This window comes from Papaver somniferum, chromosome 7 (assembly GCF_003573695.1).
Source record: "Papaver somniferum cultivar HN1 chromosome 7, ASM357369v1, whole genome shotgun sequence".
NCBI lineage: Eukaryota > Viridiplantae > Streptophyta > Magnoliopsida > Ranunculales > Papaveraceae > Papaver > Papaver somniferum.
In genome coordinates this window covers 109483682-109497813 of record NC_039364.1, presented here as the reverse complement: position 1 = coordinate 109497813, position 14132 = coordinate 109483682, and the positions used below count along the sequence as shown (strand labels likewise).

The window sequence follows — 14132 nt, the reverse complement described above, 5'->3', positions numbered from 1 at the left end:
GGAGTGTGACAGGTTTAAAGCGACCCGATTGGTCGACAAAGGAGTAAGGGTCGGTTGGGTAGCATGGGGCGTGGCCAAGTGGCGCCGGCTGGCCTATGGCATGGTCACACTTCCTCTCATTGTTGCTCCTTCTTCGCGGCTCCTTTATTCTTTGCTTTCTGATTTTGGGTAGGACTTTGCACCTACTAATCCATGGCGGATTGTTGCTTACATGTATCAGTCTGGATAAATTTCATGTGAACATATTGAGTTGCTCAATAAATACGCCAGTGGAGAGGTTGAACACTCATCACTTTACATGGATCCGATTCTTTGCAGAGTGACGACACATTAAATGTGAGGTTTTACAATTTTACCCCTGAACTAAAAACCACCATCAATAGTAAGGTAAAAAAATCAGTTTTATATTTAGAACATCTCCAATGGAGTATGGGTTTTAAAAAATATTGATGCCACCTAGGATTTTAGAAACTCTCAACAAAAAAAAACATCTCTAGTGGTGGTTGGAGAATCAAAATTTAATATGACGTGGAAGTTTGAGTTTGGAGGAGAGTATGGGTTTTTGGAGACTCCCATCCATACCCATGTCATCAATTTGTTATTATTTTAATTAATTAATTAGATTTTATTTTTATAAATAAGTGACAAGTATATCAAAATAGATTTGGATACAACTACCAATGGAGATGCTTATCAAAATAAGATGTATTTGGATTATATGTTATTAAATACCTTTTTTTTTAGGTCTCCACATATGATAAATACTCATACTCCATTGGAGATGCTCTTATATTAATTTCGAGTATTTGGAACTAAAATCCAACAGTATGATTATTTACCTAAAAAAACAATCATATTCTTATTTTTTGGATCGTTTGTAAGGTAAAAATAAATAAAATTACTATATTAATTCCTCAATTTTAATACTAGGTAGATATTTGTGGTTAATTTGGTATATTTGGAATGAGAATCCAAAAATTATGGATTTCATTGCAAATTAAGCATCATTGAATATCGTTACTTTCCTATTATTATAGGCGTGTCGTACATATTCTTTTTTTTAATCCTCGACCTCAATTGATTCTCTCGATTTATTTTCTCGACTCGCCGCGGTGAAAACGGAAACCTGTCCATTCTGATTCTCAACTTTGATTACTTTGTGCAATTTCGTTTCGATTCGTTTTTCTAATTCAATGTTTTGGTTTTTCGTTTGCAGATTGGTGAATATAATCTAAACTATGATCAACAACAAGGTAACACTCTTTTTTTCTTCTTCTTTCTCATTGGAGATTGAAGGTGAGTGTTTATTTTTGTTTATTTTTTTTTCAGATTGAGAGACATCGGTTGACGCAATATCTATAATACAAAACAGAAGGAGTTTTTGAGCGCGACGGACGGATAACATTTTCTGAGACAAACGGGTGATCCGACCCCAGTCTCATTATATCCATTTACATCTAACGAATGTAAGAGTTGTAACCTTCTTCCATTATGGATATATGCATTTGATAACCCTCATAATTAGCTCCACACTAATTAAGAAAAAAGAAATGTCCCACCAAAAAATTAAGAAAAAAAATGTCCCACCAAAAAAATAAAGTGGACAATTAAATATAAAAACCATGTAAAACTCATATTTTTGCACTCATATTTTATTATAGAAAAATAAAAAGATTTCTTGCACCATATCTTTAAGAAAATCAGATTAGCCAAATCTTCATCAACCTGCAAAACACAAAAAATATTGAACATTGACGGTTACAATGTGTAAAACCCAAACAACAAAGACTTTTAGATCCTGTTTTTAAAAATACAAAGAATAATTTTCATTACACTCATTGTAAAGGGTATAATCGAAAAATGAAATACATAGCCATAAAATGACTCACCGGAAATTTACTCACAGAAAATTTACTCTTAAATTGTAGACCTTATTTTAATTTTAGCGCTCGAATAAACCAACCTTCATCAACCTGCAAAACACAAGTAACACTAAAGCATTTAAGGTTGCAATGTGTAAAACCCAAAGAACAAACAACTTTAGGTCTTTTTTTTAAAATACAAAGAATAATTCCCATAATTTTCATCATCTTAATAGTTGTACCTTCATGTTCCCCTAAAAAATGAACCATGTTTTCATCCATAATAAATTTAGCATTCTTAGGAACATTTGAGCATTCTTGATCTAGATCATGACTATCTTTTCGTCCATATAAACATGATTGTGGTGGCTTGAATTTTACGGGGTCATCAGATCTAATTCATTCATCCTGAATAGTTTAACGGAACTCTGCTTCCTCTTTAAATTGAGACTCTTTGCCGTGAAATGTGAGATATGAATGATTCGAGGAGCGTTTTAGCCTTAGAAATGTAAGCACGGAAAGTAGCATTCTTGATCGTGTTTAATCTTAAATTTAAGCACGAAGAGTAAAAATATTGATCTGATATCTTTCTGTTGAGGTACAATTATCGAGCTCACCCAATTCACCGTTGATTTAGATTTTGTGTCCTCTGGTGGTCTGTTTCTACACCGAGAAATGTTACAAAAACGACCATCATAATTGAGGAGAAAATTGAGGACATGCACTGCATGATTAAGGTATACAACTCACTTTTTCTTGTTTTAATTAGACCAAAAATAACGGAATGGAATCACCAGAGCATATGGATAATGAACACAGGACAATAGTCCTTGCGATCTAAGAATAATTTCCGGGAGGATGTAATTACATTTATTGCTCATCGGATGAAGATTCCACACAATGGTCTCATTAAAACCACCAATCTTTAGGGATCGTAAAAAAATTTATTTAAGGCCAAAATAAGACAATTTACTTGGATTTTTTTATTCTAATCAGTTGGAAGTGTAACCGAAATTATAAATTTTAGATGAAAAATATCTAAGATATTCATAGCTACAAAATCTCATGAGTCAAAATAAGACTTATGATAATGTATAGTAATTATTAAAACCATTATGATCAAAAATTATCCCGTCTCAAACCGTGCCGTTACGGCATGTGTTATTTCTAGTCATACTACATTATTAATAGTTTAAGGTTTTGATGGATGAGGCTTAATCAACTAATGATTTGATCATGTTGTTAAAATCCTTGATTCCTCTAAAGAAGACGAAAAGGAAGTGGGCGTGAATTTTCTTCATTGGTTTTGTTTCTAATGCCTCTTACGGGTTTATGTATGATACCCATGTTATTGTTTGTCGATACTGTAGGAATAATGACTTAAGAACAATACTGATGGTCTTAATGCAGGTAATCTTCTGAATTAAAAAATTGCTGTCCATTGATGAAGAGATTTCCTGTATCGATTGAGCTCATCGTAGCAGTTCCTGGTGCTTGATTTTGAGATTGGTGTATCAAACGTTACTTATGTGTGCACATTTTTTCTATTGGTAAATAAACCTTGATTGTAACGATGATCAATTATAACCTTAATTTTTTTATGAGTGTAGCCTTATACATTTTTCTTACTTTCAGTTAATGTCAAACACAAATTTGACTCATTGAACAAAGTAAAAATATGATTGCGGGTGTCCAAGAAAAACACCACTTCATTTAGTGGCTCAAGGTGGTTCGAAAATTGCTTGCATGGGGAGCAGATCGAATTAAAAAAGATGTCGCCGGGTAAGCCATCAAACTAAGAAACAAAATTATTTTGCTCTTATTCTGACAGCCCATTTACCATACCAGAAAATATTTTTGGTTATGACTATGATGTAATATGTGGATAATGTATGTTAAATTCAGAATCATTTTCCAATGCTTATACGATATATTTAGTAAGAAAGTACATTGACAAAAGCATATTTTGGCGTTACGAGTAGAGAATAAGATAGATTAGCATCTCAAGATGCTCGATTAACAGTTGTTGAAGTTGCCCAGAAAAGGTTATTTCTTTATTTTATTCAGTGTCAATGATGAGTAATCCTTTTTGTATTTTGAACTCTAAGATAAGTTAGGAAAAAATGGTTAATCGACAGTGGATTTTATCACTTCAAACCACATTATTCTTATGGAAAAGGAAAGAAGGAAAGAACGAAAGGTTACGGTACTGATGATATTAGTAATACTGACTTCATTTTTATTTTGGTGGTCAAATATGTTGCTGAGTATGCTTTATGTCGCATAAAGTGTCAGTAGGCAAGTTAAACAAAAAAAAAGATCAATGAGGCCTATGGTGGTCTCGAGTAAAAACTAGATTAGTAAGCTTAGTGTTGAGGGGTCGGATGTGCATAGTTCTGCGACAGATAGTTATAAACCCCTATATATATTATTATCTTTGACAACAATCGTAAAATATTTTTATTATTAACGGATAACAATAAGTATCACATTGAAGCCTGCATGCAGAACAAGGTGGAGAAAATGTTGCCAACGTTACTTCGAGACTTGTTGTTGCTATCGAAAGTAGCCATTAAGAAATATTTTCAAGCATAATAACATGTTTTGCTTGTAGCCGATCGAAGAAAAAACAAACATGTTATGTTATATAAACAGTGTGTTTTTTGGGTTTGGCAGCTTGATAAAACTGTTGATGCATTTATGTTGGATTTCAACTAACAGCGTTTGTGCAAAACAAGTATATTTGGGTAAGAATTTTCCTTTTGTGGTGGTTTCAATTTGGTACCATCCAATATATACCGTATGACATAGTTATCCAAGCACCATCTTTTTTATTGGGTTTTTTCCAAAAAAAAATTGTTTGCGGTTGTTGTGTTTGGCAAACTGTCCGGCAGAGTAGCTGGAACCGGGGAACTATTTTTTTTTAATGGTTATTGAATCAGGATTCAGAACTCACAAGGGTCATTTTCCTCATCATAGGATGATAAATATCTTGATATAATTGATGCATATCGAAACTCACATTAAAGGGTTGAGTCCTAAGTTGAAGGAAAATAAAGGTCCAAACGTGCACTTCATTCCAGTAAGTACATCTACCATTTCGATTAATATCTTTTGATTATAGAAAACTGATAAGCTGGTAATTTTTTTATGTTGGCAAGATGATTTAGCTTCACCCTATTTCGATATGATTTGACATTTTGACGGCTTAGTGATCGTGTCAGACCAAGGTTAACCCGGGTCTATGTAAATGACTTAGTGCTCGCATTGGAGTTGATCTTAGTGATTAGTGTTTGTACCCACCATACATTTCTTTTAGGAAATCATACTCATTAGGAATTGGCTAGATGTTTGTTCATTTGAGATGTTCAATTCTTACATGTTTTTCTTTCTGGACATTGGCTCATTCGAAGACAAACAAGTCTGGAGAATCTCCTGCTTTCTCTATTCCCAACTAGCCAGTAGCATTTAGGGCTTTATCTAGGCATCTTTTTTTGACACATGGAAGGCCCAATTTTTTTCCCCAGAAAAACCCCTTTTACAAGAAGAGGCCTACTACCGATATTGCGGAGTTTCGACCTCAGGTCACTGGTATCATCACTCAAAAACTTTACCATTGTACAATAGTGACATGCTAACTAGCCTAACTTTAGTCTGTGCAGTTTGCATCTGATTAAGGAATATTCAACGTACGATCTTTTCGTTCGGTCTCACATTAGTGTAGAGAATATGTTCAGCTATATAGCGAGGAATTCAAGAAAATCCTCACTCTGACGGTAAGAGAACATGTTCGAAATATGAAGAAATACACAACAATGCATTTTCTTGATTACATCTTGTTTAGGGTTGGCAATCTATTTTATGTTAATATCGTGTGTGTGTTTTTTTTTATGCCTCTAATATCATATATTGATACAACTACATAGTGAGGAAAGTTTTCATTAACTATAGGGAGTTGGAGCCTGGAAGAGCACTTGAGTTGGCCGCTTGATCATTAACACAAGCGTATGATATCTGAAGAAAGATATATCAGTGTATTTCCTTGATTACATTATCTTCGACGAGAAGCACTTCATATGCTTTGCACTATTCAGAGTCCGCAATCTATTTTATATTAATATATCATGTTTCTTTTTAGTATTTCTAATATAACTATTAATACAACTATATAATGAGTGTGATTTCAAGGATCAGTTGAGTTGGCCGCTTGATTTTTAATGCAAGTATATGATTTCCGGATAAAGATATATCAACGCATTTCCTTGATTATGTATTCCTCGACGGGAAGTACTTCACATGCTCTACATATGTTATGCGCTTTTTAGAGTTGGTAATCGATTTTATATTAATATTATTTTTTTAGTGTCTCTAATATCAGGTATTCATACAACTATAGATTTGAGTTGGCTGCTTGATTCTTAACTCACGTATATATATGATTTATGAAGATAGATATATCACTGCATTTCCTTGATCATATCTTCTTCAACGGGAAGCACTTCATATGCTTTGCACTATTTATAGTTGGCGATCTATTTATATTAATATCGTGTTTCATTTTAGCGTATCTAATATTGCATATTGATACAACTATATAGAAGATGAAAATTTCATTTAACTACAGGAAGTTGGAGTACTGATATATCTTTCTTCGACGGGAAGCACTCCATACGCTTTGCACTTTTTAGAGGATTGATTTTAAATTAGTATCATATTTTTAGTTTCTCTAATATCAATTATACAATGACTGTGATTTTCCATTTAACCACACCGAGTTGAGTTGACTGCTTGGTTCTCAATGCGAGTATATGATTTCTGATTACATTTTCTTCGACGGGTATCATTTCATATGCTTTGCACAATTTTAGAATTGACCATCTATTTTATATTACGTGTTTCTACTATACAACTATATAGTGAGTGTAATTATTCATTTAACTATAGGGAATTAGAGTCTGGAATAGTAAATCAGTTGGCCGCTTGATCCTTAATGAAAGTATATGATTTTTGAAGAAAGATATATCAGTATATTTCCTTGATTACATCTTCTTTGACGGGATGCACTTCATATGCTTTGCACTATTTAGGGTTGGCAATATATTTTATATAAATATTGTGTTTCTTCTTAGTGTCATATATTGATACAACTATATAATGGATGTGATTTTTCATTTAATTACAGGGAATACAGGGAGTTGGAGCCTGGAGGAGCAATTGAGTTGCGACTTAATTTTCAACAAAAGTATATGATATGGTACGTAAGATAGAGGGAGAGTGTATAGCGAGTGAAGCACAAACAAGATTTGGCCGAACTGGAAGCCATTTTTGGAGTTCTTGGGTAGAAAATTATTATGACTTTTGAGTTTAAAAAAACAAAATCGATTAAGCAACAAATATGTATTCTAAAATCTAGCAAGACTAAGTGTCGTTGTAGTGCTGCTGGATTAGCAGATTTCAAATCTATCCTTACCAATTACTTTAGAGTATTGGTGTTGGCAATGCAACGAACTACTTACTAATTTTTAAAGTTGGTATAATTTTTCAAAAGTATTTTCTTTAAGAGGATACTAATTTATAAATTTGGTATAATTTTTCAAAAGTATTTTCTTTAAGAGGATTTATCAATCTCCAAAACTTTAAACATTATGTAATTCGTACGAACTGTTAACATACTAAATGAGAATTGCTGGTTCCAATTGTTAATATATATACCACAATTGTTAATTGGGACTCCTTATGAGACGGGTGCGAGGTGAAGCCCGCCTCACCAAGTGGGAGCTAATTCCCATAGTGCCCGGCGTTTAGGTATCATGTTGGTTAATTAGTAATTTTTAGGTAATACTATTTATTTAATTTAAGAATTTATTTTGTTCAAGGTTCGTGATTAAATGTTTTAATTGGCAAGATTATATTGACACTTTTAGTTTATCTACTGTAGAATCTAATAAATTGACCTCTAATTTATTAGTTACTTCCATGTGTTGAACATGTTTTTTTTTTTTGAAACATAATGTTGAACATGTTATATTTGTTTTTTAATATGTGAAGTTTCAATCAGATATTCTTAAAGGAAAAAAAAGTTCTAATCAGGTTTAATGCTTTAGTATTTAGAGTTTAAACTATTTTGCTTTTGAGATAACTTAAATGTATTTATTTTCGTTTATTAATTTTTAGGATTGATAACTATTTTATTAAATTGCTTGAAATTAGTTTTCATAACCACGCGAGATTTTCAGATTATAATAGCATTATACATTTGATTACTAGAAAGTTTAAATTACACAGTTTTAATTGTTAGTTGTTAATCCGTTGGACATTAATCAATGATAGCTTATTAGAACTCTCATTATGATGGGTGCGGGGCGAAGCCCCGCCTCAGTGGACATGAATGGATGGTGTAAAAAATTCCAGTCACGATGCGTAGCACGGGTTTGAGGCTAGTCTAAAGAAAAGAACACTGATCACGCCCCAATCTAATCCTAAATTGCCATGGCTGCTAATAAGAGGTGTCAATTTGTCCCATTCCAATGATGTATAGAAGGTATAATATTTTAATATTGTACTCCCTCTGTTTCTGAAAGACCGTCCTCTATTCCTTTTTCATCAGTTTCAAAACTGTGTCCAACTTCTGTTTATAGTCATACTTTTTCAATGAACTCTCTAATATACCCTTGAATTCTTTATATTCATAAATCCATTTTTAACGTGACCCAATCTAAAATATTAAAGAAATTAGTATAATTGAGGAAACAAATATATCCTTCATTCCTTTTAAGGAAATATACATTTAACTCTAAAAATTAGATTTCTTATAAAGCTTATACTTCTTAAATTCAATATCTTTTAAATTTCCCTTTTATATTTTGTATTTATAATTCTCACGCCAATTTTGGATAGTCTTTATTGCTAGCATTTTTATTAAAATAAAATAGATAAGTAACTAAGGGTAATCAAGTAAAATAGTATGGTCTCCTTAATATTTTGAGAAAGTCAAAGCGGACTGTCTTTGTGAAACGGAGAGAGTATCTTATATGAAGTCTGGACCATCGGGTACACCTCCGACGATATTGGTATCTTGCAAATTGATTATGTAAATTAGTGCTTCATACTTTTTATCCACCTTTAGTTCGACCATTTTGGTTAGACCGAGCCTTGTGATCTTCACTCTCTGGATTTATGAAGGGAACTACGAAGGTCATTAACTTTAATTGTCATTAGCTCTAATTGATATGACTAAAAAAAGAAAAGAAATGTTCAATTATTACACATTATATATAAATTGAGTGAAACATACATATAAATATTTTGTATTGGATAAGATAAAAAATATCTAAAAATAAAAAAAACAGGAACCAAGAAAACAATTCGAAAGCTAGAATAAAAATTATCCAATATGTGATGTTCCCATTCACCAGCGAAACCATTACAAACTCTTTTTTCTGTTTTTTTGGATTGTACTTTCTCTGCTTCATGAAAGTTGAGTTATTTCCTTCGTTCTTTTTTTTCATGAAAGTCGAGTTATTTCATTTCATATGCTATTTTTCTAAACAAGTCCTTGCTAATAACTAGTGTTGTTAAATCTTTTTCTAATAAATATAAAGAATATAGTAATCATGTTTATACTAGTTAAGTCCTTCAAAAATATTTTTAACAGTATAATATTCATACATATCCGCCTTTAACTTGTCAGATATGTCAATTCAAAGCTTTAACACAAAATGGTAAATAAGGAAAAAATGCTAGAAAATTATTATATCTTATGTTTTCCTTAAAAATTGTGCAAACTTGAAATAACCCAACTTTCGTGAAATGGAGGAATATTTGACAGTCTATTTTTTATCAAACACCCATACAACTAATTCTTTTAGAATGTTTTACAGGGAACCTCTGGTACAATGGCATATCAGCTAGGAAGATTGCCTAAATCTTATGATTTGGAAGAGATAAAAACCCAAAACGAACATTGTTTCTCGCTTAATTTTTTATTTTAAATACTAAAGTTTGTTAGATTCCTTTAGCATTAAATTAAAAAGTGGGCAGCTCCTAACAGAAAAAAATATTAGAAAACAAGATATTATATCTCGCGTTATTAGATATTTAGGCGACACATACTATATTGTCTGAGTTCTGGCTCCCTCTTACGCTCCCCTTATATAGGAAAGGGGAACACCTTTTTATCGCCATAATTTTATGTCACTTCATCCCCTTACTTTCATGCATAAGACTTTAACTTGTTTGTTTGGGTCTCGCGATCTGAATCTGACTCGGCGTCTGATTCTGGTTAAGTCAGATGTCTGATTGTTGTCTTTTTATCCTGGCATTTCGCTCGAGGTCTGACCCTGCTCATACATCTGACTTGAAACTATTTAAGTTAGGTATCTGTCTATACCATATATGTCAAGTAGGCCCAATAGCTCTCCAACTCAGTAATCTTAGTTCAACTGGGGCATAGGTTGGTGTCTAAGTTCATGAAGGGTTACTTACATAGTCAGCTGGCCTATTTACAAAACTGGACCAGATACAATGTATTTAGAAAGAAAGATGAATCTTGAGTACACATTCAAACATAAATATAATAAAGAACATGACCGTTTACTAATTCAAATTCATAGTCAAACCTAATTATTCTTAAAGATGTGGATGAATCTGGTCAGCAATTAGTATAGGCACATTTATATTATCCTGACAGACGATATCAATTAATTTATCATTAAAATAGGTATGAACCAGGTCATCGATCAGTCCAGGTACATTGACATTATCCTGGTAAATAATGTAATTAGATTACCTTAAAAATAAGGATGAATCTAGAAAATATTTAGCTTAGGTACATAGTCAAGATGAATCAGATACTTAATTGGGTACATATCCTCTACAACCTATAAATAAAAGAGGAATTCCAACTGGAAAGGTAAACATTTTCTAATCATATTCTCTTCTCAAAAACCTGCATAGAACTTTTACTCATTGAGGCATCGGAGTGTCCTTGCAGGTACCCCTCCAATTTCATCTACCAACAATTCTTGAAGAGCCAAAGCTAATGAAGAGATGATTCATCAAGTATCTTGGATTTCCTCATCCATCAGAAACACATCCCGAGGAATACTAACAAATCATCCAACAGTTTATATTTCATCATCGGGAATGAATCTCAAGGAATATTCTTGAATCATCAAAAGGTTGTTATTTCATCATTAGGTATGAATCTCAATGAATATCCTTGAACCATCTAACATCTATAATTTCATCTTCAAATACGAATTTCAACGAGTGTTGTAGGAATATTTTTGCAACAACATATTTTGGCGCCCACCGTGGGGCCGAGAGAAGTAATCTTAAGAAAAAAAATCAAGATTCATGGCTACGTCATAAGCAACTCGGAGTGATAGGAACAACAATACAGATGCGAGAGAGCGAGAAAGTCGGAACGATGTTGATCGCCCACTTTGAGAAGGAGTTGAAACTTCACCTGGAATAACAACATTAGGATGTCCCTTTGCGAGAACTTATCCCCATGGGGTTAGTAGATGAAATCGCTGGGTACATATAGCAACTCTCCCGTCAAGTGAAGGTAACAATTTGAAAAAATCTCTAAGATATTTAGATCAGCATCAAACAAACATGTTAAACTCGTATCCAAACTCCCTTGCGAATATAAGCTTTCGTATAGCCTCGCGTACTATGCAAGTGGATAGCACTGGAGTTTGTAGATCTGAGTCCGCACGAAGGATCGCAAGAGTTAGAGAAGGAAAACAGATTAATGAAGTCCTTACTGGATAAGAGACCGTAAACAAGTAATATCCTAAAAGTGTCACTCCATACTAGCGTGCTCGATCTCCACATGACTGTTAGCGGGCATGACGGGTGCAAAGTGATCACGGTATGGCACATGGTTCGTCAAAAACACAAGATCCCGAAGCAAGTAATGCAGAAAAAATTGACAAGCAAATGGCCTCTTTGGAAATCATCACGCCGTCGTGGAATTGGAATGACGGCAGGGATCTAGTCATTGGCTAAACCACAGGCATGAGCGGGAGGATAACCGAACTAGTAGAATCAGGGGAAATACCTCGGCAAGCAGAAGCGAAAAGAGTGCCTCGACGAATGGAAGCGGAAGGAGTATTATGATGAAAAAGAATAAAAACTTTCGCCTGAAAATGGGAGCCAATTTCCATGCATGTCGTATATGGGAGTAATCTCTAATGTATCTCGCTACGGATGCAATCTTCCTATGCCATATAAAAGAAACACACCCATGCACTACACACTATGAGGATGGTAGTCATCAATAGCGATACACCGGTGAACGTGAATATCAACTGTCGATGTCAGTTGCAGTACAATCAGTATATTTAATTCGCAAATGTTATCTTAGTCTAGCCTCAAAAATATTCGGCGATCTCAAGTTGTATACTCACACCAAATCAGAGAACAAAATTAGCAACACATCACTACGCCAATTCCAGCTTTACTTGCTCGCCCCGCAACCGAGCGTTCCTACATGCACCCTTGGTCTATCAATCAAATCTAACATTTACCCAATGATCTAAATGATAGACCCAGCATTCCAACACGTCGATTCAATTAATGACCAATCTCACTTATCTAATCAACGATTTATCGTGTTTCAAATCATCATGGCCATTGCTGACGGGATTTATTTTGATTCTGCCATTCAAGACGGATCAAGTATAGCCAACCTTCTGTTGTCTAAACTCTCAGCGCCCTGACTATATACCCAACGATTTTTTGATAAAACCCCAGCATCAAGAATTACTTCTTACTATCTGATAGTTTCTGACGCTAAAGGAAAATGTACCTCACAGTCACAACACTGACAACTGGTACATATATGGTCAAATTGATAATTTAAGCAAGGTTTAAGGGTATCCCAATACAAGTTTTTTTGTAGGATCGAGCCAAGTTCAAAGCAGCACGAGTTTAACACAACTGGAACCTACCATAGTGCGAGTTTCATTCACAATGGTCGAACAACTGAGGGATTCTTTTGTTAATCATTGTAAACATGGGGAAACATCGTAGATGATATATAATCTAGGAGGAGGAGAGTTATATTAATTTGGGAGAAGCAAAGTGGATCCCCAAACTTGGAACTCCATCAACTTTGAAATAGTTTACCAATGTATGAAAACTATGGGATGCATATTTCCGATGTTAGATCTGTTCACGCCTTATAAGTTTAAGCTGATTGCTCAATTTGTTTACATTATTCGTATTTTCTAGTCCTACAATAAATGCACAATTCATAAAAAAAAATGAATGAACCACACACTTTTGATACTATATCCAGAGTTGTTTAAGAATAAATCTCGTATAACAAGGATCGATCACAAGCTTCGAGCATACTAGCCAGAGTTGGTAAACAATAACTCTCGCATGACTAGCACCAGAGTTGGAGGTAATATTTCAAAAAATATTTCATGGTATTAGTTAATACTGTTGGTGTGCATAAGATGTTATGCAGTATATGTTGGTATGCATAAGATGTTATGCAGTCAATATTGGATCTGCATAAGATGTTATGCAGTTAACTAAAACAAATTAAAGACGACACACAGTTTAACGTGGTTCGGCTATAGCCTACGTCCACGGGAGAAGAATGATTAGGGTTTCTTATTATCAATGGAGGTTTTACAAGAAGTGTATATATATATCCTATACATGCCACATATTCGTATAAATAACAACATATCTAGAGAATATTTTCTTGCAGTGTAAGCCAATCATAAATAGAGAAACCAAATATTCTCCTTTGTTCCAACACTCCCCCTCAAGTTGGTGTGAATATATCAATGGAGCCCAACTTGGATAGAATTCCATTGAATTGCTTGACAGGTAAACCCTTAGTAAAAACATCTGCCAGTTGTTGATGACTACGAACGAAGGGAGTGCATATTACTTTGGCCAATACCTTCTCTCTAACAAAATGAAAATCCACTTCTATGTGCTTTGTACGCTCATGAAAGGTGGGATTTGATGCGATTTGTATCGTTGCTTGATTGTCACAAAACATCTTAGCTGGCTGAGGTGACAGAAAACCCAAATCTTTAAGTAATGCTCGCAGCCAAACAATCTCACAAGTTGTTGAAGCCATGGCTCTGTATTCTGCTTCAGCACTTGATCGAGAAACAACATTTTGTTTCTTGCTTCTCCATGTAACCAGATTACCACCAAAGAATATGCAGTACCATGTTGTTGATTTACGATCAACTGGACATCTAGCATAATCAACATCTGAATATGCTGTTA

The 14132-nt window shown here is 33.9% G+C and overlaps 1 long non-coding RNA gene across 1 annotated transcript; it reads right to left on the bottom strand.

Annotated features, from left to right (window-relative positions):
* Positions 1–1585: 1585 nt before the first annotated feature.
* LOC113300430 lies at positions 1586–2251 on the bottom strand. The gene is made up of 3 exons (XR_003335793.1): positions 2105–2251; positions 1890–1973; positions 1586–1725 (listed from the first exon to the last, which is right to left on the bottom strand). It is a non-coding gene; the product is annotated as an uncharacterized LOC113300430 (long non-coding RNA).
* Between the last annotated feature and the right edge of the window lie 11881 nt (positions 2252–14132).